Source organism: Gorilla gorilla, chromosome 15 (genome assembly GCF_029281585.2).
Source record: "Gorilla gorilla gorilla isolate KB3781 chromosome 15, NHGRI_mGorGor1-v2.1_pri, whole genome shotgun sequence".
Taxonomy (NCBI): domain Eukaryota; kingdom Metazoa; phylum Chordata; class Mammalia; order Primates; family Hominidae; genus Gorilla; species Gorilla gorilla.
Window position 1 is genome coordinate 40,535,004 of NC_073239.2, and position 19,131 is coordinate 40,554,134.

Consider the following 19,131-nt stretch of genomic DNA (forward strand, 5'->3'; position numbering starts at 1 on the left):
GAAGAATCTGCAAGTGGATATTTGGATAACAGTGAAGATTTCGTTGGAAACGGGAATATCCTCATATAAAATCTAGACAAAAGCATTCTCAGAAACTTCCTTGTGGTGTGCGTCCTCGACTAACAGAGTTCAACCTTTCTTTAAATAGAGCAGTTTGGAAACTCTCTTTTTGTAGAATATGTAAGTGGATATTTGGATACCTCTAACGATTTCGTTGGAAACGGGAATATCTTCATCAAAAATCTACACAGAAGCACTGTCAGAAACTGCTTTGTGATATCTGCATTCAAGTCACAGAGCTGAACATTCCCTTTCATAGCCCAGGTTTGAAACACTCTTTCTGTAGTATCTGGAAGTGGACATTTTGAGCGAATTCAGGCCTACGGTGAAAACAGAAATATCTTCCCATAAAAAAGAGACAGAAAGATTCTCAGAAACTTAATCGGGATGTGTGTACTCAGTTACCAGAGTTGAAACTTTCTGTTGATACAGTTGTTTGGAAACACTCTTTTTGTCGAATCTGCAAGTGGATATTTGGATAACTTTGAAGATTTCGTTGGAAACGGGAATATCTTCATATAAAATCTAGACAGAAGCATTCTCAGAAACTTCTTTGTGATGTGTTTTCTCTACTTACAGAGTTCAACCTTTCTTTTGATACAGCAGTTTGGAAACACTCTTTTTGTAGAATCGGCAAGTGGATATTTGGATAACTGTGAAGAGTTCGTTGGAAACGGGAATATCTTCATATAAAATCTAGACAGAAGCATTCCAAAAGCTTGTTTGTGATGAGTGTCCTCAACTAACGGTGCTCAACCATTCTTTTGATACAGCAGTTTGGAAACACTCTTTTGGTAGAATCTGCAAGTGGATATTTGGATAACTATGAAAATTTCGTTGGAAACGGGAATATCTTCATATAAAATCTAGACGGAAGCATTCTCAGAAACTTCTTTGACATGAGTTTCCTCAACTAAAGGAGTTCAACCTTTCTTTTCATACAGCAGTTTGGAAACCATCTTTTAGAAGAATCTGCATGTGGATATTTGGATAGCAGTGAAGATTTCGTTGGAAACGGGAATATCTTCATATAAAATCTAAACAGAAGCATTCTCAGAAACTTCATTGTGATGTGTGTCCTCCACTAACAGAGTTCAAACTTTCTTTTGACACTGTAGTCTGGAAACACTCTTTTTGTAGAATCTGCAAGTGGATACTTCGATAACTGTGAAGATTTCGTTGGAAATGGGAATATCTTCAAATAAAATCTAGACAGAAGCATTCTCAGAAACATCTTTTCGATGTGTGTCTTCAACTAACCGAGTTCCACCTTTCTTTTGACAGAGCAGTTTGGAAACACACTTTTTGTAGAATCTGTAAGTGGATATTTGGATACCTCTAACAATTTCATTGGAAACGGGAATATCTTCATATAAAATCTAGACAGAAGCATTCTCCGAAACTTCTTTGTGATGTGTGTCCTCAACTAACAGAGTTCAACCTTTCTTTTGATACAGAAGTTTGAAAACCCCCTTTTGGTAGAATCTGCAAGTGGATATTTGGATAACTGTGAAGATTTCGTTGGAAACGGGAATATCTTCATATAAAATCTAGACAGAAGCATTCTCAGAAGCTTCTTTGTGATGAGTGTCCTCAACTAACAGAGTTCAACCATAGTTTTGATACAGCAGTTTGGATACTCTCTTTTTGTAGAATCTGTAAGTGGATATTTGGATACCTCTAAAGATTTCGTTGGAAACGGGAATATCTTCATATAAAATCTAGACAAAAGCATTCTCAGAAACTTCCTTGTGGTGTGCGTCCTCAACTAACAGAGTTCAACCTTTCTTTAAATAGAGCAGTTTGGAAACTCTCTTTTTGTAGAATCTGTAAGTGGATATTTGGATAGCTCTAAGGATTTCGTTGGAAACGGGAATATCTTCATCTAAAATCTACACAGAAGCACTGTCAGAAAATGCTTTGTGATATCTGCATTCAAGTCACAGAGCTGAACATTCCCTTTCATAGCCCAGGTTTGAAACACACTTTCTGTAGTATCTGGAAGTGGACATTTTGAGCGAATTCAGGCCTACGGTGAAAACAGAAATATCTTCCCATAAAAAAGAGACAGAAAGATTCTCAGAAACTTAATCGGGATGTGTGTACTCAGTTACCAGAGTTGAACCTTTCTGTTGATACAGTAGTTGGGAAACACTCTTTTTGTAGAATCTGCAAGTGGATATTTGGATAACTTTGAAGATTTCGTTGGAAACGGGAATATCTTCATATAACATCTAGACAGAAGCATTCTCAGAAACTTCTTTGTGATGTGTTTTCTCTACTTACAGAGTTCAACTTTTCTTTTGATACAGATGTTTGGAAACACTCTTTTTGTAGAATCGGCAAGTGGATATTTGGATAACTGTGAAGAGTTCGTTGGAAACGGGAATATCTTCATATAAAATCTAGACAGAAGCATTCTCTAAAGCTTGTTTGTGATGAGTGTCCTCAACTAACGGAGCTCAACCATTCTTTTGATACAGCAGTTTGGAAACACTCTTTTGGTAGAATCTCCAAGTGGATATTTGGATAACTGCGAAAATTTCGTTGGAAGCGGGAATATCTTCATATAAAATCTAGACGGAAGCATTCTCAGAAACTTCTTTGACATGAGTTTCCTCAACTAAAGGAGTTCAACCTTTCTTTTCATACAGCAGTTTGGAAACCCTCTTTTAGAAGAATCTGCAAGTGGATATTTGGATAACAGTGAAGATTTCGTTGGAAACGGGAATATCCTCATATAAAATCTAGACAAAAGCATTCTCAGAAACTTCCTTGTGGTGTGCGTCCTCGACTAACAGAGTTCAACCTTTCTTTAAATAGAGCAGTTTGGAAACTCTCTTTTTGTAGAATCTGTAAGTGGATATTTGGATACCTCTAACGATTTCGTTGGAAACGGGAATATCTTCATCAAAAATCTACACAGAAGCACTGTCAGAAACTGCTTTGTGATATCTGCATTCAAGTCACAGAGCTGAACATTCCCTTTCATAGCCCAGGTTTGAAACACTCTTTCTGTAGTATCTGGAAGTGGACATTTTGAGCGAATTCAGGCCTACGGTGAAAACAGAAATATCTTCCCATAAAAAAGAGACAGAAAGATTCTCAGAAACTTAATCGGGATGTGTGTACTCAGTTACCAGAGTTGAAACTTTCTGTTGATACAGTTGTTTGGAAACACTCTTTTTGTCGAATCTGCAAGTGGATATTTGGATAACTTTGAAGATTTCGTTGGAAACGGGAATATCTTCATATAAAATCTAGACAGAAGCATTCTCAGAAACTTCTTTGTGATGTGTTTTCTCTACTTACAGAGTTCAACCTTTCTTTTGATACAGCAGTTTGGAAACACTCTTTTTGTAGAATCGGCAAGTGGATATTTGGATAACTGTGAAGAGTTCGTTGGAAACGGGAATATCTTCATATAAAATCTAGACAGAAGCATTCCAAAAGCTTGTTTGTGATGAGTGTCCTCAACTAACGGTGTTCAACCATTCTTTTGATACAGCAGTTTGGAAACACTCTTTTGGTAGAATCTGCAAGTGGATATTTGGATAACTATGAAAATTTCGTTGGAAACGGGAATATCTTCATATAAAATCTAGACGGAAGCATTCTCAGAAACTTCTTTGACATGAGTTTCCTCAACTAAAGGAGTTCAACCTTTCTTTTCATACAGCAGTTTGGAAACCCTCTTTTAGAAGAATCTGCAAGTGGATATTTGGATAACAGTGAAGATTTCATTGGAAACGGGAATATCTTTATATAAAATCTAAACAGAAGCATTCTCAGAAACTTCATTGTGATGTGTGTCCTCCACTAACAGAGTTCAAACTTTCTTTTGACACTGTAGTTTGGAAACACTCTTTTTGTAGAATCTGCAAGTGGATATTTCGATAACTGTGAAAATTTCGTTGGAAACGGGAATATCTTCATATAAAATCTAGACAAAAGCATTCTCAGAAACTTCTTTGTGGTGTGCGTCCTCAACTAACAGAGTTCAACCTTTCTTTAAATAGAGCAGTTTGGAAACTCTCTTTTTGTAGAATCTGTAAGTGGATATTTGGATAGCTCTAACGATTTCGTTGGAAACGGGAATATCTTCATCTAAAATCTACACAGAAGCACTGTCAGAAACTGCTTTGTGATATCTGCATTCAAGTCACAGAGCTGAACATTCCCTTTCATAGCCCAGGTTTGAAACACTCTTTCTGTAGTATCTGGAAGTGGACATTTTGAGCGAATTCAGGCCTACGGTGAAAACAGAAATATCTTCCCATAAAAAAGAGACAGAAAGATTCTCAGAAACTTAATCGGGATGTGTGTACTCAGTTACCAGAGTTGAACCTTTCTGTTGATACAGTAGTTTGGAAACACTCTTTTTGTAGAATCTGCAAGTGGATATTTGGATAACTTTGAAGATTTCGTTGGAAACGGGAATATCTTCATATAAAATCTAGACAGAAGCATTCTCAGAAACTTCTTTGTGATGAGTGTCCTCCACTAACAGAGTTCAACCTTTCTTTTGATTGAGCAGTTTGGAATCCCTCTTTTTGTAGAATCTGTAAGTGGATATTTGGATACCTCTAACAATTTCATTGGAAACGGGAATATCTTCATATAAAATCTAGACAGAAGCATTCTCTGAAACTTCTTTGTGATGTGTGTCCTCAACTAACAGAGTTCAACCTTTCTTTTGGTACAGAAGTTTGAAAACCCCCTTTTGGTAGAATCTGCAAGTGGATATTTGGATAACTGTGAAGATTTCATTGGAAACGGGATTATCTTCATGTAAAATCTAGACAGAAGCATTCTCATAAACTTCTTTGTGATGAGTGTCCTCCCCTAACAGAGTTCAACCTTTGTTTTGATTGAGCAGTTTGGAAACACTCTTTTTGTAGAATCTGTAAGTGGATATTTGGATACCTCTAACAATTTCGTTGGAAACGGGAATATCTTCATATAAAATCTAGACAGAAACATTCTCCGAAACTTCTTTGTGATGTGTGTCCTCAACTAACAGAGTCCAACCTTTCTTTTGATACAGCAGTTTGGAAATAATCTTTCTGTAGAATCTGCAAGTGGATATTTGTATAACTGTGAAGATTTCCTTGGAAACGGGAATATCTTCATATAAAATCTAGACAGAAGCATTCTCAGAAACTTCTTTTTGATGTGCGTCCTCAACTAACAGAGTTCAACCATTCTTTTGATACAGCAGTTTGGAAACCCTCTTTTTGTAGAATCTGCAAGTGGATACTTGGATAAATGTGAAGATTTCCCTGGAAACGGGAATATATTCATAGAAAATCTAGACAGAAGCATTTCCAGAAACTTCTTTGCAATGAGTGTCGTCAACTAACAGAGCTCAACCTTTCTTTTCATACAGCAGTTTTGAAACACCCTTTTTGTAGGATCTGCAAGTGGATATTTGGATAACTTTGAAGATTTCGTTGGAAACGGGAATATCTTCATATAAAATCTAGACAGAAGCATTCTCAGAAACTTCTTTGTGATGTGTTTTCTCTACTTGCAGAGTTCAACCTTTCTTTGATAGAGCAGTTTGGAAACACTCTTTTTGTAGAATCGGCAAGTGGATATTTGGATAACTGTGAAGAGTTCGTTGGAAACGGGAATATCTTCATATAAAATCTAGACAGAAGCATTCTCAAAAGCTTGTTTGTGATGAGTGTCCTCAACTAACGGAGCTCAACCATTCTTTTGATACAGCAGTTTGGATACTCTCTTTTTGTAGAATCTGTAAGTGGATATTTGGATACCTCTAAAGATTTCGTTGGAAACGGGAATATCTTCATATAAAACCTAGACAAAAGCATTCTCAGAAACTTCTTTGTGGTGTGCGTCCTCAACTAACAGAGTTCAACCTTTCTTTAAATAGAGCAGTTTGGAAACCCTCTTTTTGTAGAATCTGTAAGTGGATATTTGGATAGCTCTAACGATTTCGTTGGAAACGGGAATATCTTCATCTAAAATCTAGACAGAAACACTGTCAGAAACTGCTTTGTGATATCTGCATTCAAGTCACAAAGCTGAACATTCCCTTTCATAGACCATGTTTGAAACAGACTTTTTGTAGTATCTGGAAGTGGACATTTTGAGCGAATTCAGGCCTACGGTGAAAACAGAAATATCTTCCCATAAAAAAGAGACAGAAAGATTCTCAGAAACTTAATCGGGATGTGTGTACTCGGTTTCCAGAGTTGAACCTTTCTGTTGATACAGTAGTTTGGAAACACTCTTTTTGATGAATCTGCAGGTGGATATTTGGATAACTATGAAGATTTCGTTGGAAACGGGAATATCTTCCTATAAAATCTAGACAGAAGCATTCTCAGAAACATCTTTTTGATGTGTGTCTTCAACTAAACGAGTTCCACCTTTCTTTTGATAGAGCAGTTTGGAAACACTCTTTTTGTAGAATCTGTAAGTGGATATTTGGATACCTCTAACAATTTCATTGGAAAAGGGAATATCTTCATATAAAATCTAGACAGAAGCATTCTCAAAAACTTCTTTGTGATGTGTGTCCTCAACTAAGAGAGTTCAACCTTTCTTTTGATACAGAAGTTTGAAAACCCCCTTTCGGTAGAATTTGCAAGTGGATATTTGGATAACTGTGAAGATTTCGTTGGAAACGGGAGTATCTTCATGTAAAATCTAGACATTAGCATTCTCATAAACTTCTTTGTGATGAGTGTCCTCCACTAACAGAGTTCAACCTTTCTTTTGATTGAGCAGTTTGGAAACACTCTTTTTGTAGAATCTGTAAGTGGATATTTGGATACCTCTAACAATTTCGTTGGAAACGGGAATATCTTCATATAAAATCTAGACAGAAACGTTCTTCGAAAATTCTTTGTGATGTGTGTCCTCAACTAACAGATTCCTACCTTTCTTTTGATACAGCAGTTTCGAAACAATCTTTCTGTAGAATCTGCAAGTGGATATTTGGATAACTGTGAAGATTTTGTTGGAAACGGGAATCTCTTCATATAAAATCTAGACAGAAGCATTCTCAGAAACTTCTTTTTGATGTGTGTCCTCAACTAACAGAGTTCAACCATTCTTTTGATACAGCACTTTGGAAACCCTCTTTTTGTAGAATGTGCAAATGGATACTTGGATAAATGTGAAGATTTTCCTGGAAACGGGAATATCTTCATATAAAATCTAGACAGAAGCATTTCCAGAAACTTCTTTGCAATGAGTGTCCTCAACTAGCAGAGTTCAAGCTTTCTTTTCATACAGCAGTTTTGAAACACTCTTTTTGTAGGATCTGCAAGTGGATATTTGGATAACTGTGAAGATTTCGTTGGAAACGGGAATATCTTCATATAAAATCTAGACAGAAGCATTCTCAGAAACTTCTTTGTGGTGTGCATCCTCAACTAACAGAGTTCAACCTTTCTTTAAATAGAGCAGTTTGGAAACTCTCTTTTGTAGAATCTTTAAGTGGATATTTGGATAGCTCTAACGATTTTGTTGGAAACGGGAATATCTTCACCTAAAACCTACACAGAAGCACTGTCAGAAACTGCTTTGTGATATCTGCATTCATGTCACAGAGCTGAACATTCCCTTTCATAGACCAGGTTTGAAACACTCTTTCTGTAGTATCTGGAAGTGGACATTTTGAGCGAATTCAGGCCTACGGTGAAAACAGAAATATCTTCCCATAAAAAAAAGACAGAAAGATTCTCAGAAACTTAATCAGGATGTGTGTACTCAGTTTCCAGAGTTGAACCATTCTGTTGATACAGTAGTTTGGAAACACTCTTTTTGTAGAATCTGCAGGTGGATATTTGGATAACTGTGAAGATTTCGTTGGAAACGGGAATATCCTCATATGAAATCTACACAGAAGCATTCTCAGAAGCTTCTTTGTGATGAGTGTCCTCCACTAACAGAATTCAACCATTCTTTTGATTGAGCAGTTTGGAATCACTCTTTTTGTAGAATCTGTAAGTGGATATTTGGATACCTCTAAAGATTTCGTTGGAAACGGGAATATCTTCATATAAAATCTAGACAGAAGCATTCTCAGAAACTTCTTTGTGATGTGTTTTCTCTACTTACAGTGTTCAACCTTTCTTTTGATACAGCAGTTTGGAAACACTCTTTTTGTAGAATCCGCAAGTGGATATTTGGATAACTGTGAAGAGTTCGTTGGAAACGGGAATATCTTCATATAAAATCTAGACAGAAGCATTCTCAAAAGCTTGTTTGTGATGAGTGTCCTCAACTAACGGAGCTCAACCATTCTTTTGATACAGCAGTTTGGAAACACTCTTTTGGTAGAATCTGCAAGTGGATATTTGGATAACTGTGAAAATTTCGTTGGAAACGGGAATATCTTCATATAAAATCTACACGGAAGCAGTCTCAGAAACTTCTTTGACATGAGTTTCCTCAACTAAAGGAGTCCAACCTTTCTTTTCATGCAGCAGTTTGGAAACCCTCTTTTAGAAGAATCTGCAAGTGGATATTTGGATAACAGTGAAGATTTTGTTGGAAACGGGAATATCTTCATATAAAATCTAAACAGAAGCATTCTCAGAAACTTCATTGTGATGTGTGTCTTCCACTAACAGAGTTCAAACTTTCTTTTGACACTGTAGTTTGGGAACACTCTTTTTGTAGAATCTGCAAGTGGATATTTGGGTAACTGTGAAGATTTCGTTGGAAATGGGAATATCTTCAAATAAAATCTAGACAGAAGCATTCTCAGAAACATCTTTTTGATGTGTCTTCAACTAACCGAGTTCCACCTTTCTTTTGATAGAGCAGTTTGGAAACATTCTTTTTGTAGAATCTGTAAGTGGATATTTGGATACCTCTAACAATTTCATTGGAAACGGGAATATCTTCATATAAAATCTAGACAGAAGCATTCTCCGAAACTTCTTTGTGATGTGTGTCCTCAACTAACAGAGTTCCATCTTTCTTTTGATACAGAAGTTTGAAAACCCCCTTTTGGTAGAATCTGCAAGTGGATATTTGGATAACTGTGAAGATTTCGTTGGAAACGGGAATATCTTCATATAAAATCTAGACAGAAGCATTCTCAGAAGCTTCTTTGTGAGGAGTGTCCTCAACTAACAGAGTTCAACCATTCTTTTGATACAGCAGTTTGGATACTCTCTTTTTGTAGAATCTGTAAGTGGATATTTGGATACCTCTAAAGATTTCATTGGAAACGGGAATATCTTCATATAAAATCCAGACAAAAGCATTCTCAGAAACTTCTTTGTGGTGTGCGTCCTCAACTAACAGAGTTCAACCTTTCTTTAAAGAGAGCAGTTTGGAAACTCTCTTTTTGTAGAATCTGTAAGTGGATATAGGGATACCTCTAACGATTTCATTGGAAACGGGAATATCTTCATCGAAAATCTACACAGAAGCACTTTCAGAAACTGCTTTGTGATATCTGCATTCAAGTCACAGAGCTGAACATTCCCTTTCATAGCCCAGGTATGAAACACTCTTTCTGTAGTATCTGGAAGTGGACATTTTGAGCGAATTCAGGCCTACGGTGAAAACAGAAATATCTTCCCATAAAAAAGAGACAGAAAGATTCTCAGAAACTTAATCGGGATGTGTGTACTCAGTTACCAGAGTTGAACCTTTCTGTTGATACAGTAGTTGGGAAACACTCTTTTTGTAGAATCTGCAAGTGGATATTTGGATAACTTTGAAGATTTCGTTGGAAACGGGAATATCTTCATATAACATCTAGACAGAAGCATTCTCAGAAACTTCTTTGTGATGTGTTTTCTCTACTTACAGAGTTCAACTTTTCTTTTGATACAGATGTTTGGAAACACTCTTTTTGTAGAATCGGCAAGTGGATATTTGGATAACTGTGAAGAGTTCGTTGGAAACGGGAATATCTTCATATAAAATCTAGACAGAAGCATTCTCAAAAGCTTGTTTGTGATGAGTGTCCTCAACTAACGGAGCTCAACCATTCTTTTGATACAGCAGTTTGGAAACACTCTTTTGGTAGAATCTCCAAGTGGATATTTGGATAACTGCGAAAATTTCGTTGGAAACGGGAATATCTTCATATAAAATCTAGACGGAAGCATTCTCAGAAACTTCTTTGACATGAGTTTCCTCAACTAAAGGAGTTCAACCTTTCTTTTCATACAGCAGTTTGGAAACCCTCTTTTAGAAGAATCTGCAAGTGGATATTTGGATAACAGTGAAGATTTCGTTGGAAACGGGAATATCCTCATATAAAATCTAGACAAAAGCATTCTCAGAAACTTCCTTGTGGTGTGCGTCCTCGACTAACAGAGTTCAACCTTTCTTTAAATAGAGCAGTTTGGAAACTCTCTTTTTGTAGAATCTGTAAGTGGATATTTGGATACCTCTAACGATTTCGTTGGAAACGGGAATATCTTCATCAAAAATCTACACAGAAGCACTGTCAGAAACTGCTTTGTGATATCTGCATTCAAGTCACAGAGCTGAACATTCCCTTTCATAGCCCAGGTTTGAAACACTCTTTCTGTAGTATCTGGAAGTGGACATTTTGAGCGAATTCAGGCCTACGGTGAAAACAGAAATATCTTCCCATAAAAAAGAGACAGAAAGATTCTCAGAAACTTAATCGGGATGTGTGTACTCAGTTACCAGAGTTGAAACTTTCTGTTGATACAGTTGTTTGGAAACACTCTTTTTGTCGAATCTGCAAGTGGATATTTGGATAACTTTGAAGATTTCGTTGGAAACGGGAATATCTTCATATAAAATCTAGACAGAAGCATTCTCAGAAACTTCTTTGTGATGTGTTTTCTCTACTTACAGAGTTCAACCTTTCTTTTGATACAGCAGTTTGGAAACACTCTTTTTGTAGAATCGGCAAGTGGATATTTGGATAACTGTGAAGAGTTCGTTGGAAACGGGAATATCTTCATATAAAATCTAGACAGAAGCATTCCAAAAGCTTGTTTGTGATGAGTGTCCTCAACTAACGGTGCTCAACCATTCTTTTGATACAGCAGTTTGGAAACACTCTTTTGGTAGAATCTGCAAGTGGATATTTGGATAACTATGAAAATTTCGTTGGAAACGGGAATATCTTCATATAAAATGTAGACGGAAGCATTCTCAGAAACTTCTTTGACATGAGTTTCCTCAACTAAAGGAGTTCAACCTTTCTTTTCATACAGCAGTTTGGAAACCCTCTTTTAGAAGAATCTGCAAGTGGATATTTGGATAACAGTGAAGATTTCATTGGAAACGGGAATATCTTTATATAAAATCTAAACAGAAGCATTCTCAGAAACTTCATTGTGATGTGTGTCCTCCACTAACAGAGTTCAAACTTTCTTTTGACACTGTAGTTTGGAAACACTCTTTTTGTAGAATCTGCAAGTGGATATTTCGATAACTGTGAAAATTTCGTTGGAAACGGGAATATCTTCATATAAAATCTAGACAAAAGCATTCTCAGAAACTTCTTTGTGGTGTGCGTCCTCAACTAACAGAGTTCAACCTTTCTTTAAATAGAGCAGTTTGGAAACTCTCTTTTTGTAGAATCTGTAAGTGGATATTTGGATAGCTCTAACGATTTCGTTGGAAACGGGAATATCTTCATCTAAAATCTACACAGAAGCACTGTCAGAAACTGCTTTGTGATATCTGCATTCAAGTCACAGAGCTGAACATTCCCTTTCATAGCCCAGGTTTGAAACACTCTTTCTGTAGTATCTGGAAGTGGACATTTTGAGCGAATTCAGGCCTACGGTGAAAACAGAAATATCTTCCCATAAAAAAGAGACAGAAAGATTCTCAGAAACTTAATCGGGATGTGTGTACTCAGTTACCAGAGTTGAACCTTTCTGTTGATACAGTAGTTTGGAAACACTCTTTTTGTAGAATCTGCAAGTGGATATTTGGATAACTTTGAAGATTTCGTTGGAAACGGGAATATCTTCATATAACATCTAGACAGAAGCATTCTCAGAAACTTCTTTGTGATATGTTTTCTCTACTTACAGAGTTCAACCTTTCTTTTGATACAGCAGTTTGGAAACACTCTTTTTGTAGAATCTGCAAGTGGATATTTCGATAACTGTGAAGATTTCGTTGGAAATGGGAATATCTTCAAATAAAATCTAGACAGAAGCATTCTCAGAAACATCTTTTCGATGTGTGTCTTCAACTAACCGAGTTCCACCTTTCTTTTGACAGAGCAGTTTGGAAACACACTTTTTGTAGAATCTGTAAGTGGATATTTGGATACCTCTAACAATTTCATTGGAAACGGGAATATCTTCATATAAAATCTAGACAGAAGCATTCTCCGAAACTTCTTTGTGATGTGTGTCCTCAACTAACAGAGTTCAACCTTTCTTTTGATACAGAAGTTTGAAAACCCCCTTTTGGTAGAATCTGCAAGTGGATATTTGGATAACTGTGAAGATTTCGTTGGAAACGGGAATATCTTCATATAAAATCTAGACAGAAGCATTCTCAGAGCTTCTTTGTGATGAGTGTCCTCAACTAACAGAGTTCAACCATAGTTTTGATACAGCAGTTTGGATACTCTCTTTTTGTAGAATCTGTAAGTGGATATTTGGATACCTCTAAAGATTTCGTTGGAAACGGGAATATCTTCATATAAAATCTAGACAAAAGCATTCTCAGAAACTTCCTTGTGGTGTGCGTCCTCAACTAACAGAGTTCAACCTTTCTTTAAATAGAGCAGTTTGGAAACTCTCTTTTTGTAGAATCTGTAAGTGGATATTTGGATAGCTCTAAGGATTTCGTTGGAAACGGGAATATCTTCATCTAAAATCTACACAGAAGCACTGTCAGAAAATGCTTTGTGATATCTGCATTCAAGTCACAGAGCTGAACATTCCCTTTCATAGCCCAGGTTTGAAACACACTTTCTGTAGTATCTGGAAGTGGACATTTTGAGCGAATTCAGGCCTACGGTGAAAACAGAAATATCTTCCCATAAAAAAGAGACAGAAAGATTCTCAGAAACTTAATCGGGATGTGTGTACTCAGTTACCAGAGTTGAACCTTTCTGTTGATACAGTAGTTGGGAAACACTCTTTTTGTAGAATCTGCAAGTGGATATTTGGATAACTTTGAAGATTTCGTTGGAAACGGGAATATCTTCATATAACATCTAGACAGAAGCATTCTCAGAAACTTCTTTGTGATGTGTTTTCTCTACTTACAGAGTTCAACTTTTCTTTTGATACAGATGTTTGGAAACACTCTTTTTGTAGAATCGGCAAGTGGATATTTGGATAACTGTGAAGAGTTCGTTGGAAACGGGAATATCTTCATATAAAATCTAGACAGAGGCATTCTCTAAAGCTTGTTTGTGATGAGTGTCCTCAACTAACGGAGCTCAACCATTCTTTTGATACAGCAGTTTGGAAACACTCTTTTGGTAGAATCTCCAAGTGGATATTTGGATAACTGCGAAAATTTCGTTGGAAGCGGGAATATCTTCATATAAAATCTAGACGGAAGCATTCTCAGAAACTTCTTTGACATGAGTTTCCTCAACTAAAGGAGTTCAACCTTTCTTTTCATACAGCAGTTTGGAAACCCTCTTTTAGAAGAATCTGCAAGTGGATATTTGGATAACAGTGAAGATTTCGTTGGAAACGGGAATATCCTCATATAAAATCTAGACAAAAGCATTCTCAGAAACTTCCTTGTGGTGTGCGTCCTCGACTAACAGAGTTCAACCTTTCTTTAAATAGAGCAGTTTGGAAACTCTCTTTTTGTAGAATCTGTAAGTGGATATTTGGATACCTCTAACGATTTCGTTGGAAACGGGAATATCTTCATCAAAAATCTACACAGAAGCACTGTCAGAAACTGCTTTGTGATATCTGCATTCAAGTCACAGAGCTGAACATTCCCTTTCATAGCCCAGGTTTGAAACACTCTTTCTGTAGTATCTGGAAGTGGACATTTTGAGCGAATTCAGGCCTACGGTGAAAACAGAAATATCTTCCCATAAAAAAGAGACAGAAAGATTCTCAGAAACTTAATCGGGATGTGTGTACTCAGTTACCAGAGTTGAAACTTTCTGTTGATACAGTTGTTTGGAAACACTCTTTTTGTCGAATCTGCAAGTGGATATTTGGATAACTTTGAAGATTTCGTTGGAAACGGGAATATCTTCATATAAAATCTAGACAGAAGCATTCTCAGAAACTTCTTTGTGATGTGTTTTCTCTACTTACAGAGTTCAACCTTTCTTTTGATACAGCAGTTTGGAAACACTCTTTTTGTAGAATCGGCAAGTGGATATTTGGATAACTGTGAAGAGTTCGTTGGAAACGGGAATATCTTCATATAAAATCTAGACAGAAGCATTCCAAAAGCTTGTTTGTGATGAGTGTCCTCAACTAACGGTGTTCAACCATTCTTTTGATACAGCAGTTTGGAAACACTCTTTTGGTAGAATCTGCAAGTGGATATTTGGATAACTATGAAAATTTCGTTGGAAACGGGAATATCTTCATATAAAATCTAGACGGAAGCATTCTCAGAAACTTCTTTGACATGAGTTTCCTCAACTAAAGGAGTTCAACCTTTCTTTTCATACAGCAGTTTGGAAACCCTCTTTTAGAAGAATCTGCAAGTGGATATTTGGATAACAGTGAAGATTTCATTGGAAACGGGAATATCTTTATATAAAATCTAAACAGAAGCATTCTCAGAAACTTCATTGTGATGTGTGTCCTCCACTAACAGAGTTCAAACTTTCTTTTGACACTGTAGTTTGGAAACACTCTTTTTGTAGAATCTGCAAGTGGATATTTCGATAACTGTGAAAATTTCGTTGGAAACGGGAATATCTTCATATAAAATCTAGACAAAAGCATTCTCAGAAACTTCTTTGTGGTGTGCGTCCTCAACTAACAGAGTTCAACCTTTCTTTAAATAGAGCAGTTTGGAAACTCTCTTTTTGTAGAATCTGTAAGTGGATATTTGGATAGCTCTAACGATTTCGTTGGAAACGGGAATATCTTCATCTAAAATCTACACAGAAGCACTGTCAGAAACTGCTTTGTGATATCTGCATTCAAGTCACAGAGCTGAACATTCCCTTTCATAGCCCAGGTTTGAAACACTCTTTCTGTAGTATCTGGAAGTGGACATTTTGAGCGAATTCAGGCCTACGGTGAAAACAGAAATATCTTCCCATAAAAAAGAGACAGAAAGATTCTCAGAAACTTAATCGGGATGTGTGTACTCAGTTACCAGAGTTGAACCTTTCTGTTGATACAGTAGTTTGGAAACACTCTTTTTGTAGAATCTGCAAGTGGATATTTGGATAACTTTGAAGATTTCGTTGGAAACGGGAATATCTTCATATAAAATCTAGACAGAAGCATTCTCAGAAACTTCTTTGTGATGAGTGTCCTCCACTAACAGAGTTCAACCTTTCTTTTGATTGAGCAGTTTGGAATCCCTCTTTTTGTAGAATCTGTAAGTGGATATTTGGATACCTCTAACAATTTCATTGGAAACGGGAATATCTTCATATAAAATCTAGACAGAAGCATTCTCTGAAACTTCTTTGTGATGTGTGTCCTCAACTAACAGAGTTCAACCTTTCTTTTGGTACAGAAGTTTGAAAACCCCCTTTTGGTAGAATCTGCAAGTGGATATTTGGATAACTGTGAAGATTTCATTGGAAACGGGATTATCTTCATGTAAAATCTAGACAGAAGCATTCTCATAAACTTCTTTGTGATGAGTGTCCTCCCCTAACAGAGTTCAACCTTTGTTTTGATTGAGCAGTTTGGAAACACTCTTTTTGTAGAATCTGTAAGTGGATATTTGGATACCTCTAACAATTTCGTTGGAAACGGGAATATCTTCATATAAAATCTAGACAGAAACATTCTCCGAAACTTCTTTGTGATGTGTGTCCTCAACTAACAGAGTCCAACCTTTCTTTTGATACAGCAGTTTGGAAATAATCTTTCTGTAGAATCTGCAAGTGGATATTTGTATAACTGTGAAGATTTCCTTGGAAACGGGAATATCTTCATATAAAATCTAGACAGAAGCATTCTCAGAAACTTCTTTTTGATGTGCGTCCTCAACTAACAGAGTTCAACCATTCTTTTGATACAGCAGTTTGGAAACCCTCTTTTTGTAGAATCTGCAAGTGGATACTTGGATAAATGTGAAGATTTCCCTGGAAACGGGAATATATTCATAGAAAATCTAGACAGAAGCATTTCCAGAAACTTCTTTGCAATGAGTGTCGTCAACTAACAGAGCTCAACCTTTCTTTTCATACAGCAGTTTTGAAACACCCTTTTTGTAGGATCTGCAAGTGGATATTTGGATAACTTTGAAGATTTCGTTGGAAACGGGAATATCTTCATATAAAATCTAGACAGAAGCATTCTCAGAAACTTCTTTGTGATGTGTTTTCTCTACTTGCAGAGTTCAACCTTTCTTTGATAGAGCAGTTTGGAAACACTCTTTTTGTAGAATCGGCAAGTGGATATTTGGATAACTGTGAAGAGTTCGTTGGAAACGGGAATATCTTCATATAAAATCTAGACAGAAGCATTCTCAAAAGCTTGTTTGTGATGAGTGTCCTCAACTAACGGAGCTCAACCATTCTTTTGATACAGCAGTTTGGATACTCTCTTTTTGTAGAATCTGTAAGTGGATATTTGGATACCTCTAAAGATTTCGTTGGAAACGGGAATATCTTCATATAAAACCTAGACAAAAGCATTCTCAGAAACTTCTTTGTGGTGTGCGTCCTCAACTAACAGAGTTCAACCTTTCTTTAAATAGAGCAGTTTGGAAACCCTCTTTTTGTAGAATCTGTAAGTGGATATTTGGATAGCTCTAACGATTTCGTTGGAAACGGGAATATCTTCATCTAAAATCTAGACAGAAACACTGTCAGAAACTGCTTTGTGATATCTGCATTCAAGTCACAAAGCTGAACATTCCCTTTCATAGACCATGTTTGAAACAGACTTTTTGTAGTATCTGGAAGTGGACATTTTGAGCGAATTCAGGCCTACGGTGAAAACAGAAATATCTTCCCATAAAAAAGAGACAGAAAGATTCTCAGAAACTTAATCGGGATGTGTGTACTCGGTTTCCAGAGTTGAACCTTTCTGTTGATACAGTAGTTTGGAAACACTCTTTTTGATGAATCTGCAGGTGGATATTTGGATAACTATGAAGATTTCGTTGGAAACGGGAATATCTTCCTATAAAATCTAGACAGAAGCATTCTCAGAAACATCTTTTTGATGTGTGTCTTCAACTAAACGAGTTCCACCTTTCTTTTGATAGAGCAGTTTGGAAACACTCTTTTTGTAGAATCTGTAAGTGGATATTTGGATACCTCTAACAATTTCATTGGAAACGGGAATATCTTCATATAAAATCTAGACAGAAGCATTCTCAAAAACTTCTTTGTGATGTGTGTCCTCAACTAAGAGAGTTCAACCTTTCTTTTGATACAGAAGTTTGAAAACCCCCTTTCGGTAGAATTTGCAAGTGGATATTTGGATAACTGTGAAGATTTCGTTGGAAACGGGAGTATCTTCATGTAAAATCTAGACATTAGCATTCTCATAAACTTCTTTGTGATGAGTGTCCTCCACTAACAGAGTTCAACCTTTCTTTTGATTGAGCAGTTTGGAAACACTCTTTTTGTAGAATCTGTAAGTGGATATTTGGATACCTCTAACAATTTCGTTGGAAACGGGAATATCTTCATATAAAATCTAGACAGAAACGTTCTTCGAAAATTCTTTGTGATGTGTGTCCTCAACTAACAGATTCCTACCTTTCTTTTGATACAGCAGTTTCGAAACAATCTTTCTGTAGAATCTGCAAGTGGATATTTGGATAACTGTGAAGATTTTGTTGGAAACGGGAATCTCTTCATATAAAATCTAGACAGAAGCATTCTCAGAAACTTCTTTTTGATGTGTGTCCTCAACTAACAGAGTTCAACCATTCTTTTGATACAGCACTTTGGAAACCCTCTTTTTGTAGAATGTGCAAATGGATACTTGGATAAATGTGAAGATTTTCCTGGAAACGGGAATATCTTCATATAAAATCTAGACAGAAGCATTTCCAGAAACTTCTTTGCAATGAGTGTCCTCAACTAGCAGAGTTCAAGCTTTCTTTTCATACAGCAGTTTTGAAACACTCTTTTTGTAGGATCTGCAAGTGGATATTTGGATAACTGTGAAGATTTCGTTGGAAACGGGAATATCTTCATATAAAATCTAGACAGAAGCATTCTCAGAAACTTCTTTGTGGTGTGCATCCTCAACTAACAGAGTTCAACCTTTCTTTAAATAGAGCAGTTTGGAAACTCTCTTTTGTAGAATCTTTAAGTGGATATTTGGATAGCTCTAACGATTTTGTTGGAAACGGGAATATCTTCACCTAAAACCTACACAGAAGCACTGTCAGAAACTGCTTTGTGATATCTGCATTCATGTCACAGAGCTGAACATTCCCTTTCATAGACCAGGTTTGAAACACTCTTTCTGTAGTATCTGGAAGTGGACATTTTGAGCGAATTCAGGCCTACGGTGAAAACAGAAATATCTTCCCATAAAAAAAAGACAGAAAGATTCTCAGAAACTTAATCAGGATGTGTGTACTCAGTTTCCAGAGTTGAACCATTCTGTTGATACAGTAGTTTGGAAACACTCTTTTTGTAGAATCTGCAGGTGGATATTTGGATAACTGTGAAGATTTCGTTGGAAACGGGAATATCCTCATATGAAATCTACACAGAAGCATTCTCAGAAGCTTCTTTGTGATGAGTGTCCTCCACTAACAGAATTCAACCATTCTTTTGATTGAGCAGTTTGGAATCACTCTTTTTGTAGAATCTGTAAGTGGATATTTGGATACCTCTAAAGATTTCGTTGGAAACGGGAATATCTTCATATAAAATCTAGACAGAAGCATTCTCAGAAACTTCTTTGTGATGTGTTTTCTCTACTTACAGTGTTCAACCTTTCTTTTGATACAGCAGTTTGGAAA